General features: G+C 48.1%; 2 long non-coding RNA genes across 2 annotated transcripts in view; one reads left to right on the top strand and one right to left on the bottom strand.

Moving 5' to 3' along the window:
- The window catches only part of LOC145514710 (uncharacterized), a 603,149-nt gene that overhangs the window by 426,349 nt on the left and 163,043 nt on the right, over positions 1-13,757 (top strand). The gene's annotated exons all lie outside the window — the stretch shown is intronic.
- Positions 915-10,842, bottom strand: LOC145514712 (uncharacterized). The gene is made up of 2 exons (XR_014060313.1): positions 10,624-10,842; positions 915-1,429 (listed from the first exon to the last, which is right to left on the bottom strand). It is a non-coding gene; the product is annotated as an uncharacterized LOC145514712 (long non-coding RNA).

The following is a 13,757-nucleotide window of genomic DNA, read 5'->3' on the forward strand; positions in this document are numbered from 1 at the left end:
CCAGGTGTGAGTAAAGCTCCCATTTGTCAGAAGCTCACTGCTTAGCAGCTCCCTGGGTCTCTGAGCCTCATTGTCCTAGCCCTTCTGCCTCTAGGCTTTGAGATGCCCCTGCCCCCTGGTTGGTGGCAGAGAAGGGAAAAATATCCGAACTCCTCAATCCCAAGCTGACCTTGGAGATCAAACCTCCTTCAGTCCCTCTCGCCTCCCCCAGGAGGCTACTGTTTGTTCTGGTGGGGAAGTGAAGGCACCCTGGGATGCTTGACCTTTGGGCCTCATCTCTGCATCTATTGCTGAAACCTCGGTGGGAGGTGGGGGATACCCTTGGTCAGTCATGCCTGTTGCTGCCCCTGTGAGCCTCTGCCACCCCTCCAACAGGATTGCCTTTCCTCCCCATCCTTAAATGTTGCAATCCCACCATATTACCCTCCCAAATCAAGATGGAACACTTCCTTCTTCTTAAAGTCTTCCCTTTTTCCTTCTGCTGATCCTCTGAACTATCCTTGTGATCTGGCTTAGATTATAACTTCTGTGTGTGATTTTCCCCCTCCTATCAGGCTGCAAACTTCTCAGGGGAAGCCAGTCTTACTCTAAGTGTTTATTGAGGACCAACCGTGTCCTGGGACCTTAAGTATTTTGTACTCTAATCACTCTGGGGAGGGGGGAGCATCTTTATCTTCATTTTATTAATGAAAACATTAGGGTTGGGGGCATGGAGAGACTTGTCCAAGGTAATGATATTTCAGAGATCTCAGGGCCTGAGTTTGAACCTTAATCTAACTGCAAACTTCATGTTATCACTTGAAGCTTCATAGCATCAGTTCTTTTTTCTTTTAAATAAGATTTTGACAAAATTCCATCCCCAGTTTTCCAAATTCTATTCCCTTGCAGTAAGGGAAATGCAACTCCATTGTCCATTTTAAATGTGAGCAGTTTTATTGAAGTTGTAGATGCAGAAGTTAAACAATGACCTGAATGGATGGAGATGCTGGCAAACTTCCTAGACTGTAAGGTTAGACTTTTCATGTTGGGTGTTTGTTATGCTAATTGGTACCAATAAAACAAACCTGCTCAGCTGTGATTTTTCTGACCAGAGGAAACTTCCAATCAGAAGCCTTTGTGGCCCTTCATGACATGTCTTGACTGTTGGAAGGAGAATACCAGTCATACTCAGGGGACCCCTCCAGGTCCATCAAGGTTTGCAAAGCTGCCCTCAGCACACAGGGATGTGCTGAAGCATAATGGATCATAGCACTAGCTCTCAGGCCACAGTGTCCTGGTGGGACTTTAACAGACTCTGAGCTCCACATCGCCCCTGGTTAAGCAGGCTATCTGGAGAGGGCTGGGACATCTGTTTGTGCACAAAACTTGGCAGGCTTTGAAGACAGCTGAAGGTAGGCATCACTGGTCCTTGGTGGGAAAGACCCAGGCCCTAGGAGGGGCAGTGGAAACACAGAGGGATGCTCAGCCTGGGGTCCTGTGATGGACCCAGAAGAGCAGGACAAACTACATTAGGTAGTGTTCTAGGGAGGACAGGGATCCCAGGGCAGGGGGTGAATTCCTGGCTTCGAGGATACTTCTGAAACTCTAGGACTATTATGGCATGGCTCCATTCTCCATCCAAAGTGGAAAAGAGACTTCAGAAGAGAGAGGGCGACCTTTGCAAACAAGTTTAAGTATCTGCTATTCACCAGGCCCTGGTAGTACAAAGCCTGTGGCATCCATAATGGCAGGTAACAAGTTGCTCTGTGTGATGTGGAGCCTTCTAAGTCCCACAGACACGAGCCACTCAGTGCCGATGGAGCAAAAAGCCCTTCCAGATTTAGCACACCTGTGAGGCCCTGGTCCCCCGCTGCTGCCCTAGGGCTGCTGATGACCTCATTAATCAGTGACCCCACGCCTGTCCCAGGCTTCCCAGCCCTCCTGTTGGCCAGTGGTTCATTGGTAATTTCTGATTCAGTCTCGAGAGAGGTTATGGCTAGATCACAGGAGGCCAGGACTTGTACCCTCAACTCCTGGGTTTCAAATTCTACTTCTGTCACTTACAAGCTGTGTTTCCTTGGGTGATTAATCTTTCTGAATTCCTGTTTCTTTTTATATAAAAAAAACTCTTACAGTGATTCTCAGGTCACAGGACTTTGGTAAGGGGGAAGATGAGTTAATGCATGGGTCAGCAAAATTTTTCCATAAAGGATTAGATAGGACCTGTTTTTTTTTGTTTTTATTTTTTAATTGGAAGATAATTGCTTTATAGAATTTTGTTGTTTTCTGTCAAATCTCAACATGAATCAGCCATAGATATACACATATCCCCTCCCTTTTGAACCTCCTTCACATCTCCCACCCTATCCCACCCCTCTAGATTGATACAGAGCCCCTGTTTGAGTTTCCTGAGCCATACAGCAAATTCCTGTTGGCTATCTATTTTACACATGGTAATGTAAGTGTCCATGTTACTTTTTCTATACATCTCACCCTCTTCTCCCCTCTCCCCATGTCCATAAGCCTATTCTCTATGTCTGTTTCTCCATTGCTGTCCTGTAAATAAATTCTTCAGTACCATTTTTCTAGATTTTGTATATATGCATATACATATATATGCATGCATATATATGCATATACAATATTTCTCTTTCTCTTTCTGACTCACTTCACTCTGTATAATAGGTTCTATGTTCATCCATCTCATCAGAACTGACTCACATGCATTCCTTTTTATGGCTGAGTAAGGACTGATGTTGAAGCTGAAACTCCAGTACTTTGGCCACCTGATGTGAAGAGCTGACTCATTTGAAAAGAACCTGATGCTGGGAAAGATTGAAGACAGGAGGAGAAGGGGATGACAGAGGATGAGATGGTTGGATGGCATCACCGACTCAATGGACATGAGTTTGAGTAAACTCCGGGAGTTGGTGATGGACAAGGGAGGCCTGGCGTGCTACATTCCATGGGGTCGCAAAGAGTCGGACACGACTGAATGAATGAACTGAACTGAACTGAATATTCCATTGTGTATACGTGCCACAACTTCTTTATCCATTTATCTGTCTGTGGACATCTAGGTTGCTTCCATCTTCTAGCTATTGTAAATAGTGCTGCAGTGAACAATGGGATACATGTGTCTTTTCCAATTTTGTTTAGATAGGACTTATTTTAGGCTTCATGAGCCATGGTGTCTCTTTAGTTGTAGCAACAAAGCAGCAGGTGATACATAAACAAATGGGTGTGGCTGTTCCAATAAAACATTACTTACATAAACAGGTGGTGGAGTAGTGGGGTTGTGTGGATTTAGGCCTTTGGTAACCCCTGAATTAATGCATGTAAAACAGTACAGGGCTTGACACAAGGCAACCCATAAACAGTGATGGTTGTTAGTATTATCTTTATTCCTATTACTAGTCATATTCAGGGAGAGCTGAGCAAAGTCTCCAGGTTCTAGCTGGAAGGTTTGCATGCGGGGAGTAGGGATCCAGGAGATGCTGGTGGGTGGTACCAAATGAAACCATCCCACAACCATCACATGACATTTCAGAGCACTCTGATGTTCTCAGATAGCTGCAATGATAGAAGGAGTGTTAGCACAGGGCAAAGCAGGGTAAACGTATGCAGGGTAAACGTGTGTGTGTGTGTGTGTGTGTGTGTGTGATGGGGAGGGCAGGAGAGGAACGTTTAACATTCTTTGCCAGATGGATCTATGTGCAGTCATAGAGGAACTCCCTGTCACTATTTGTCACTTAGATTCTCTACCTGTAACTGACAGGAAAGCCCATCACCTTTGTTGTTGTTCAGTCACCAAGTCCTGTCTGACTCTTCATGACCCCGTGGACTGCAGCACACCAGGCTTCTCTGTCCCTCACCATCTCCCGGAATTTGCCCAAGTTCATATCCGATGAATTGGTGATACCATCCGACCATCCTGTCCTCTGCCACCCTCTTCTCCCTCTGCCCATCACCGCAGCAGGGCCCTAATTGGAAACACTGCCCTGAGACAATTGTCTCCTTGGTTAGAACATGGAGAAGGCAATGGAACCCCACTCCAGTACTCTTGCCTGGAAAATCCCATGGGTGGAGGAGCCTGGTAGGCTGCAGACCCATGGGGTCGCTAGGAGTCGAACATGACTGAGCGACTTCACTTTCACTTTTCCCTTTCATGCACTGGAGAAGGAAATGGCAACCCACTCCAGTATTCTTGCCTGGAGAATCCTAGGGACGGCGGAGCCTGTTGGGCTGCCGTCTATGGGGTCGCACAGAGTTGGACATGACTGAAGCGACTTAGCAGCAGCAGCAGCAGCAGCCTCTCAAAGACACCTGGGGCTGGGGAGAGCATGGGACCGCCTCTGCAACTGGCCCATGGTGTAACTCCTTCTGATCCCTCTTCTCCAAGTTCAGAATATTCCCTAGAGCCTTTTCTCTTTGGCTTTCAGATGCACTGTCTGTGTTTCATACTAGAACCCAGGGCTGGGGGCTCCCATGCACAGGAGCGTAGGACATCCCAACAAGACGCCCATATGATGGTGTCATTAGGGGAGAATTGAGAGGCTGCTGCCTCAGATACGAGTCAGGGATCCTTCCCTGGGGACAACACTCAGCTTCTGCACAGAAGACCCTGGCGGAGGAAAAACAGAGACTTTTCTGACAGCCCCACACACTGATCTGTCGAGATAAAGCCTTGGGAAAGAACATTATTATCCAACAACGATGCTGGAACATTGCCCAGATATCAATTCCTGGATGAGTCACCACAGATTCTGCGAGAATGGGCCAGACAGATTCTGAAAGGTCCCAGAGCTCTTGGCTCATTTGCAGCCTGGTCTAAACGTCTTCACTTTGCTGAGGGGACAGAGGGTCATGCCAGGGTGTGTCTGGCTTCCCATCCCATAGGCGGGTGATGAACCTTCCAGGCCCAGGACCAGAAGGCCCCCATCTAGTCCTGCACCTCAGAGTCACACCCGGTTGGGGGGCCCGTGCCTCTTATCCATGCTAGTGGTGTCTGTCTTCGCTGCCCACATCTGGGCGCCCAACCCCTGGACCAGGCCTTGGTCCCTGGTGGCTGCAGGTGCATAATTGCTGACCAAGAAGGCACGTTCCCCACGCTGTGCTACCAGTGGGGCCTCCTTGAAGAAATTTAAACCCTTGTGGCCTCTGTCAATTGGGATTACAAAGTAACTGAAAGAGGAAGGGGCAGAACATTTGAAAATAACCCTTCGCATCTGTCCAGGGAAGCTGTCTCAAGCTGGGTTCTCCCAGAAGCAGGTTTTGATTGCAGGTGTTTGGTTTGGCAGGTGATCAGGGAAGCACCTCCTGTGGGCCCCCCAGATGGCTCTAGTGGCAAAGAACCCACCTGCCAATGCAGGAGACCTAAGAGCTGGGTTCAATCCCTGGGTCTGGATGATCCCCTGGAGGAAGGCATGGCAACCCCCCTCCAGTATTCTTGCCTGGAGAATCCCATGGACAGAGGAGCCTGGCGGGCTACAGTCCATAAGACTTCAAAGAGTCAGACACGAAGCAACTTAGCACACAGGGAAGCACCAGCAGGGGCCAATACCAAGTATGAATGAGCAAGCTCTGGGTCTGGAGCACAACCCGAAGGGGCCTCTGGGAGACCTGGAGTCATGCCACCTAAAGGTATGGTGCCAGGGTGTAGCCCACCCTCCCACTTCCTTGCTTGCATGCATCATAGGTGTCAGCCCCTTCCTACTGGCTGCTACACAGAAGTGCCAATGAAGGCTGGCCCTGTGAAGATGACTGCTGTTCCCTTCCTTGATGAGTTAGGAAATGGAGGCTCAAAGCAGTTAAGGGACTTTTTGATAAGCAGGCAAGCTGAGCTTCAAGTCCACTCATCTCTGGCTGCGGAGCTCTGCTCTCTCTGCCATACTTGTAGGTTCCAGCACTTCTCCCAAGTGGAGCGTGGGATGAGAGGGCCCCCCAGCAGAATCTTCCCTGCCTTCTTGTAGGCCTTCACTGCCCTGGTGAATTCCCTTATGACATCCTTCCTCCTCCTGTTCAGAGCAGTTAACTTTGCCTCATTATTATTTCATTGGGCTGAGGTTTAGTGAAACACAGCCTTTAATTTGTTTATTTAACATTCCTGGTCTGCACTTGCTGATAGAGTAAAACTGATTAATTAATTAATTGTAGCCTGCCACGGCTCCTGCTGGATCATGACGGTATTCCAAATGCTGTTGGGAGCTCAGGTGGAGGGGGGTTGTGACAGATGGGTCATGGAGCCCTGGTCTGAGGGCAAGGCAGGGAAGGAACAGGCTGGCCTCTCTCAGTCTTGCCTTTGTTTGCCAGATTTTGAGGCCACTCAGGCCTGGTTGAGGCAAGAAGCCGGCCTTCTCTCCAGCCACAGGGAATCCAGATCCACCGTGTTTCTTTGTGCAATGCCTGTGGCTGTATTTTGGGGACCTAAGATTTGCTTTGGTGTCATTGTCTTTCTGCCAGATTGACCCAGAAGTCCCAAGGGTTGCCAATATGGAGCTTGTCTGAAGTGGTCCCTGTTCTGATGGGCTTGGCTAGGATGGCTGGGAACTCCAGGGAGCCCCAGCCCCTCGTTGCAACAGCCAGTCTTGTCAAGTCTAGTGCCCCACGGCTAGAACTCAGGCACTTTCTTCCTCTTTGAGATCAAGGCTCTGCCGTCCTCCGGGAACTGGATCTGGAAGGACAATGACCTTTCTCTCATCCGATAGTCATCTGCTGACCCAAGACCCTGGCCCCCAGGATTCAAGTTTTGCCCATCAGGTTGTCCTCCAGTGACCTCTTCTTGTATCACTGTGTCACTGACCAGTTGTCATTCGTTGCTAAATTCGTGTTTATTAAAATGCCTGTTATGTGCCAGACTCAGTCCTAGGCACAGATGTGGCCCTTGTCTTCAAGGGGCTTCCTCTCTTCCATCTGGGAAATGCTGCTTTGTTGTGGCTCCTTTTTCACCCTCCCTCTATTGCCCACCAGCCCTGGTGGATGTTTTCTCTCATGTTTGTTTAAAGTACCCCCTGTGACTGGATATTAACTTCCTTGGTGGCTCAGACGGTTAAGAATCTGCCTGCAATGCAGGAGACCTGGGTTCAATTCCTGGGTCCAGAAGATCCTCTGGAGGAGGGCGTGACAACCCACTCCAGTATTCTTGCCTGGAGAATTCCATGGACAGAGGAGCCTGTCTGGCTACAGCCCATGGGGTCGCAAAGAGTTGGACATGACTGAAGCAGCTAACACAACACTGTGTACTGGATGTTACCTCCTTTGATTTCCACCGTAAGTCTACAAGCAAGAGTTACTATTTAACTTGATGGGAGATGATGACTGCAGGAGATGACTTGACCTGTGTCAATCCACAAAGTGTCAGGGGTAGTGCTTTTAACCTGGGAATTGCACCTGAAGTTCAGAGACCATTCTATTTGTCTTGGCCCACTGAGCCCCGGCCATCCCTGCTCTGTTCTGTTTTGCTGTTTTTGAAATGGCCGTGAACAAGTGTGATGTGCTGGGGCATTTTTCCTAGGCTCTGGAGAAATAGAAGCTCTTGTTGTAAAGTTGTATTTGTTGTTCTTTAGTCGCTAAGTCCTGTCTGACTCCTTTGTGACCCCATGGACTGTAGCCCGCCAGGCTTCTCTGTCCATGGGATTTCCCTGGCAAGAATATTAGAGTGGGTTGCCATTTCCTCCTCTGGGGGATCTTCCCAACCCAGGGATCAAACCCACATCTCCTGCATTGGCAGGTGGGTTCTTTACCACTGAGCTACCAGGGAAGCCCAAAGTTGTATTTAGTGATCCTGTAAACACCTTTGCCTTGGGAAGGAGGAAAATGGCATAAAGACAGAGTTTTCCAATGTTAAATTCCTCCTTGGACCTGGCCCCAGCTACTCAGCATGTCCCATTTGGTCAGGACATACAGGCCAGTTTCAGGTTAAAGCCCAGCCCTCCAGGGACTTTAGCTTGTCCCAATAGCCTGGGCTATATAGACATAGTGCTCATAACTCTATCTTAAATGCTTGTTGCAGCTCTACAATAAATACCTGTTGAAGAGTGAACCAAAATGAATAAATAAACTATTCAAATTTTGACCTTGTCTTCGGCTCCCTGGGGGGGCCTTGGGGCAAGTCACTTCACTTCCCCAAGTCTGAGATTTGTCAGCTATAAAATGGAATTTATAATACAGAGGGTTGTTAGGGAGATGAAATGAAATAGTCTGGAAACGTCCAGCTCAGTTCCTGGTATACAGTAGGTGCCAAGTACGGCATTCCAAAGTCACGTTCAGACAGGGATGGACAATGTGTTTCAGATTGGTTTCCTGCTCATCAGTCCCAGGGCATCCTTTCCTCTTTATCTAATCCTCCTGGAACTGGAGAAATGCAGCTGAAACCATTGTTCTCGCCACCCCAGGGACTCTGGAAACACATGCCTTGTTTATTCTCAGCCTCCTTATCTGCAAAATGGGGACATGGGCCTCTCATGCAGAGAGCTCCATAGGCAGCGTGGAAGGCCTCGCCCACCCCTCAGGACCCTGGAAAGAATGTGTGAGGTGTTGTTTCCAGTGCAATGGGCAGAAGGATGGCAATTAGGGAGGATTAATTGTAATTACCTATTTATCTCTGAGATTTGACCTAGGAGTGCTTCTGTTCAAACAGTGGTGCTGAGCGGTGCTCAGCTAGGCGTCAAACCTCCATCTGCCCCTTGGTTCCGGCGGTCGGGGCCTGGTGGGGGGCGTCCGTCTTTCAGCCTCACGGGCCTCCTGTGCTTTGTCGTCACCTTGAGTTGATCACTTTGCAGAAACACCGGTGGCGGCTCGAGGACCAACTTGTTTGTCTTTCACTTTTTGGTTGAGGAGTAGAGGGACATTTCTTACAGAGCGTTTGTGGACAGAAACTTGAGAAAGGACATAGCAGCTTCTAAGAAAATGTTAGGATTTTTGAAAATCATTGAAGAGTTAGAGAAAAGGTAAGTGATTTGCTCTGAGGCTGCTGTGCTAAAGTGAAATAGTAGAAGGAAAATATCTGTTGACGAGGTTCAGCTCAAAGCATCCAATTCTTTTAAGCCACAAAGATTTAGAGACAGTGGTGGCGAAGATGTTACGGCGGGTGCAGAGGTAGGTGTCGATGGTGAACTAAAAACAATTAAAGTAGAAGTGCCTTTAAGGAGTCCAAGGTCAGGTGAGAGAGACTCATCATGGTCATTAACAAAGATACCAGTCATCATGGAATGACTCACCTGGACAAAGTAAGGGCAGGAAGCCAGGAAGCCAAGATGCGCTACTTAGGGAGGGGTGGGTGGGAGAGGTTGCTTCCTGGAGGCAGCGTGGAGTCTTCTTTTTTTTGACTGTGCTGCTTCTTAACTGTAGCACGTGGGATCTAGTTCCCTGGCCAGGGATGGAAACTGGGCGCCCTGCACTGGGAGTGTGTAGTGTTAGCCACTGGACCACCAGGAATCTCCCAGCATGAGTCTTAATAGAGGGAAAGATATAAGCATATAAGGACAGGAAGTGGTCATCCAACTAAAAAGCCTTGGGTCAGAGGCCCTGAGAAGGGTCTGACTATGGGCCTGGTGGGTACAAGTCAGACTTGCTTAGGGATAGGCTGGGTAGAAGACTCAGATTCCAGTTTCCACTTTGTGAGCTGGTAGCTGGGCCCCTGGGCTGGGTGACCTCCGTCTCAGGGCATCACTGTCCTAGTGAAGTCTCATGATTAATTAAAGTAAGAGTATGAAAAGAAATGTGACGAGATTGATTTTGGCTGAACAAACGCAACTTCTCCCCCTTATTCTTCTTATTTCCTGAAAATCAATCCCATGTGCACAGTGACCACTGGAAATAAGATGAGGAAAGCCCACAGATGGTCACTGGGTGTGACTGGCCAGTGTTACCCTCCTCCTTCCCCTGGAGAACTGATGGGGAGTCTGCATCAGAAGGGGACAGCCTGAGACTCTGTGGCCACAGCTATTCTGTGCACCCCCCCAACCAGATAGGTCTCCTCTGCCTGTTATCCTGCAGCTGAGATGTGACATCCTACCGTGGAGTTAGGTACATGCTGCAGCTGCTTCTATGGCAAAATATTCCTATAAACAATGAGGAGAACTTCTGTAGACCCTACTGTGGTAGGCAGAGTAATGGTCCCTGAAGAGGGACCAGGGTAAAGGGTTTAGCACATTGACAGGCTGGGTGCAAGCTCTTATTATGTTAATTGTCTCTAGTATTATTATTATTTTTCTTGTTGCTCAGTCAGAAAACATTTCTTGGGCACCAGGCTTATCCAAGCTCTTCCTGAGCTCAGACCGTGGTTTCTGGATGGAAGAACAGGTTGGACGAGGGTCAAAGAGGGTTTTCCCCGAAGCCTCTCTCAGTAACTGTGTTACTGGTCATCTCTACCCACAAGGCAGGCTGCTAGAGTTAGTCCTTCCATTAGGCTCATGGCTGCTCTTGAACAAAACCAGAGTTCTCTTATTAGGAAGACAGGAGATTGAATTTTAGTAGGAAATTACCCACAGTTGGTAAAGCTTGGGAAATAAAGGAGGTTAGAATAGGCAATCCTTATTTGAACCATTAGGTACCAAGGCCTCTTTGGCCTTCCAAGGTGGCACTAGTGGTAAAAAAAAAAAAACAAAAAAACAAAAAAACAAAACAACACACAACAAAACCTACCTGTCAATGCAGGACATGTAGGAGATGCTGGTTTGATCTCCGCATTAGGAAGATCCCCTGAAGGAGGGCATGGCAACCCACTCCAGTATTCTTGCCTGGAGAGTCTATGGACATAGAATCCTGGCAGGCTACAGTCCAGGGGTCACAGAGTCAGACATACCTGAAGTGAGTTAGCATGCATGCATTAGGTACCATATCTTTTATATGTCTCCTTCCACTAAACCTTGAAACTACAAAGTTAGTAATCTTGTTCCCATTCCAGTGTGATGAAACAGAGACACAACATCACACAATGATAGGCGGGGCAGAATGGAACCCCTGGACTCCAAGAACACTGGGCTCCCAAGTCCATACCCATCTTTCCACCACTACCTCATCGTCAAGGTGGTGGACAAACCCAGCAGATTGAAACCCCAATTTCTTCCTGCTCTTTTACTCTCTGGCTTGACCGTAAAATGAGGTGTTTTCCCCTGCAGGACACAGGCTTGTTTCCTCAGGTCTTTCCAGCACCTCTCCTTCAGTGTTGGGGGAACAGTGTTGCACTCAGCACCCATAGGACCCTTATCCCTGAGTGAGTGCAGCCAACAGGGAGCATCCCATGTAGAGCCAATGCGAACACAGCCATCACCGCTGAACAAGGCTTCCAAAAGAAAAGCTGTCTCTATCTGTGGCTCTTGAGAAACCACGTGTCCTGTTAACCTTTCCTTTGCAGCTTCTCTGGGCTGCAGGGGGCTGTGCCCGGCACTGCCTGGCACACACCAAGTTCCTCCTCTCGCCGGGGTGTTTCTTGCATCATCGAAGCCCATTTAGCCTTTCTGTTCATACTTCAAGACAACATTTTGCTTCCTGGGCACCCACGGGACAGCCGAGCCCATCTTGTGTGAGCCAGTCACATGGAAAAACCCTTCAGGTGGCAAGACACAGGCAAGGGGTCCTCATGGAGGGTTCATCTGTCTGAGCCAAGGTCTGCCATCAGTTTTCCTAACTGAAATTGAGGCACATTAATAATGACAGGGCTTCCCAGCTGGTGCTAGTGGTAAAGAACCTGCCTGCCAATTCAGGAGATATAAGAGATGCAGGTTTGATCCCTGGGTCAGGAAGATCCCCTGGGGGAGGGCACAGCAACCCACTCCAGTATTCTTGCCTGGAGAATCCCAAGGACAGCAACGTACTGGGCTACAGTCCATAGGGTTGCACAGAGTCGGACATGACTGAAGCGACTTAGCATGCACACACGCAATAATAAGATAGTCGGCCAGCAAATAAAACAGAGCCTTTAGCTAACATTTGGAAATAATTCTCCAAGTAAAAATCGAATGACTGATCAGGCCCAGTTCAGTTCAGTCGCTCAGTCGTGTCCAACTCTTTGCGACGCCATAAATTGCAGCACGCCAGGCCTCCCTGTCCATCACCAACTCCCAGAGTTTACCCAAACCCATGTCCATCGAGTCAGTGATGCCATCCAACCATCTCATCCTCTGTCGTCCCCTTCTCCTCCCGCCCCCAATCCTACCCAGCATTAGGGTCTTTTCCAATGAGTCAACTCTTCGCATGAGGTGGCCAAAGTATTGGAGTTTCAACTTCAACATCAGTCCTTCCAATGAACACCCAGGACTGATCTCCTTGAGGATGGATTGATTGAATCTCCTTGCAGTCCAAGGGACTCTCAAGAGTCTTCTCCAACACCACATTTCAAAAGCATCAATTCTGCGGCACTCAGCTTTCTTCACCGTCCAACTCTCACATCCATACATGACCACTGGAAAAACCATAGCCTTGACTAGATGGACTTTTGTTGGCAAAGTAATGTCTCTGCTTTTCAATATGCTATCTAGGTTGGCCATATCCTTCCTTCCAAGGAGTAAGCGTCTTTTAATTTCATGGCTGCAGTCACCATCAGCAGTGATTTTGGAGCCAAAAAAAATAAAGTCTGACATTGTTTCCACTGTTTCCCCATCTATTTCCCATGAAGTGATGGGACCGGATGCCATGATCTTAGTTTTCTGAACGTTGAGCTTTAAGCCAACTTTTTTACTCTCCTCTTTCACCTTCATCAAGAGGCTCTAGTTCGTCTTCACTTTCTGCCATAAGAGTGGTGTCATCTGCATATCTGAGGTTATTGATATTTCTGCCAGCAATCTTGATTCCAGCTTGTGTTTCTTCCAGCCCAGCGTTTCTCATGATGTACTCTGCATATAAGTTAAATAAGCAGGGTGACAATATACGGCCTTGACATACTCCTCTTCCTATTTGGAACCAGTCTGTTGTTCCATGTCCAGTTCTAACTATTGCTTCCTGACTTGCATACAGGTTTCTCAAGAGACAGGTCAGATGGTCTGGTATTCCCATCTGTTTCAGAATTTTCCACAGTTTATTGTGATCCACACAGCCAAAGGCTTTGGCATAGTCAATAAAGCAGAAATAGATGTTTTTCTGGAACTCTCTTGCCCAGTAGCTGAGGCGAAATCTCTTAGACGAAAGCAGTTGTGCTTTTAGATGCCCAAGGGTGACTGATGGTAGAGGACAGCCCTCGTGCATCTCCGGGCTCACATGTGTCTCTGGGCGGTGCAGGCAGGGGGTCCACAGTGTCCTTTCCTAACCCACTGTGGGAAGGGCCTCTGGGGCTGAGCTGTGAGCACCTGAACCACAGGACTGAAGACACACCTGTGACTTTCCAACTCCAGCACTCTCTCATCCAAACAGCATGTTTTCCTGGCATGGGCTTGAGAAATCTTACTCCTAAGTTAGATTGGCAGCCTGAATTATCAGCTGTCATTCCCAACCACAGGATGGCTGTGATGAGTAGACAAGGCAGGATGTGTGCACTGCAGACGTGCAAATCGCCTTCACATACCTTAAACCTCCCTCACTTGCTTTGTCAACATTTCCTCCAGGAGAACAGTTACGTGTCTTGTAGATTTTCCTGGTTCTTTCTCTGCGTGTTTATTTTTCATGCAGCTGAAATAGAGTCCAAAAAAAGAACAGGCAAAATAAAGTTGACTTGATAAAGTACTTACTATGAGTGTGGCTTTGCTCTAAGGGCTTTATAATAATTATCATATTGTTTCCTTATGGCGGTACTCTTATATCAAGTCTACAGATTGAAAACGAAGGCTTGTAGAGATTATCCTGCC

This window comes from Giraffa tippelskirchi, chromosome 7 (assembly GCF_054371585.1).
Source record: "Giraffa tippelskirchi isolate mGirTip1 chromosome 7, T2T-mGirTip1v1.2.pri, whole genome shotgun sequence".
In the NCBI taxonomy this organism is placed as follows: Eukaryota; Metazoa; Chordata; class Mammalia; order Artiodactyla; family Giraffidae; genus Giraffa; species Giraffa tippelskirchi.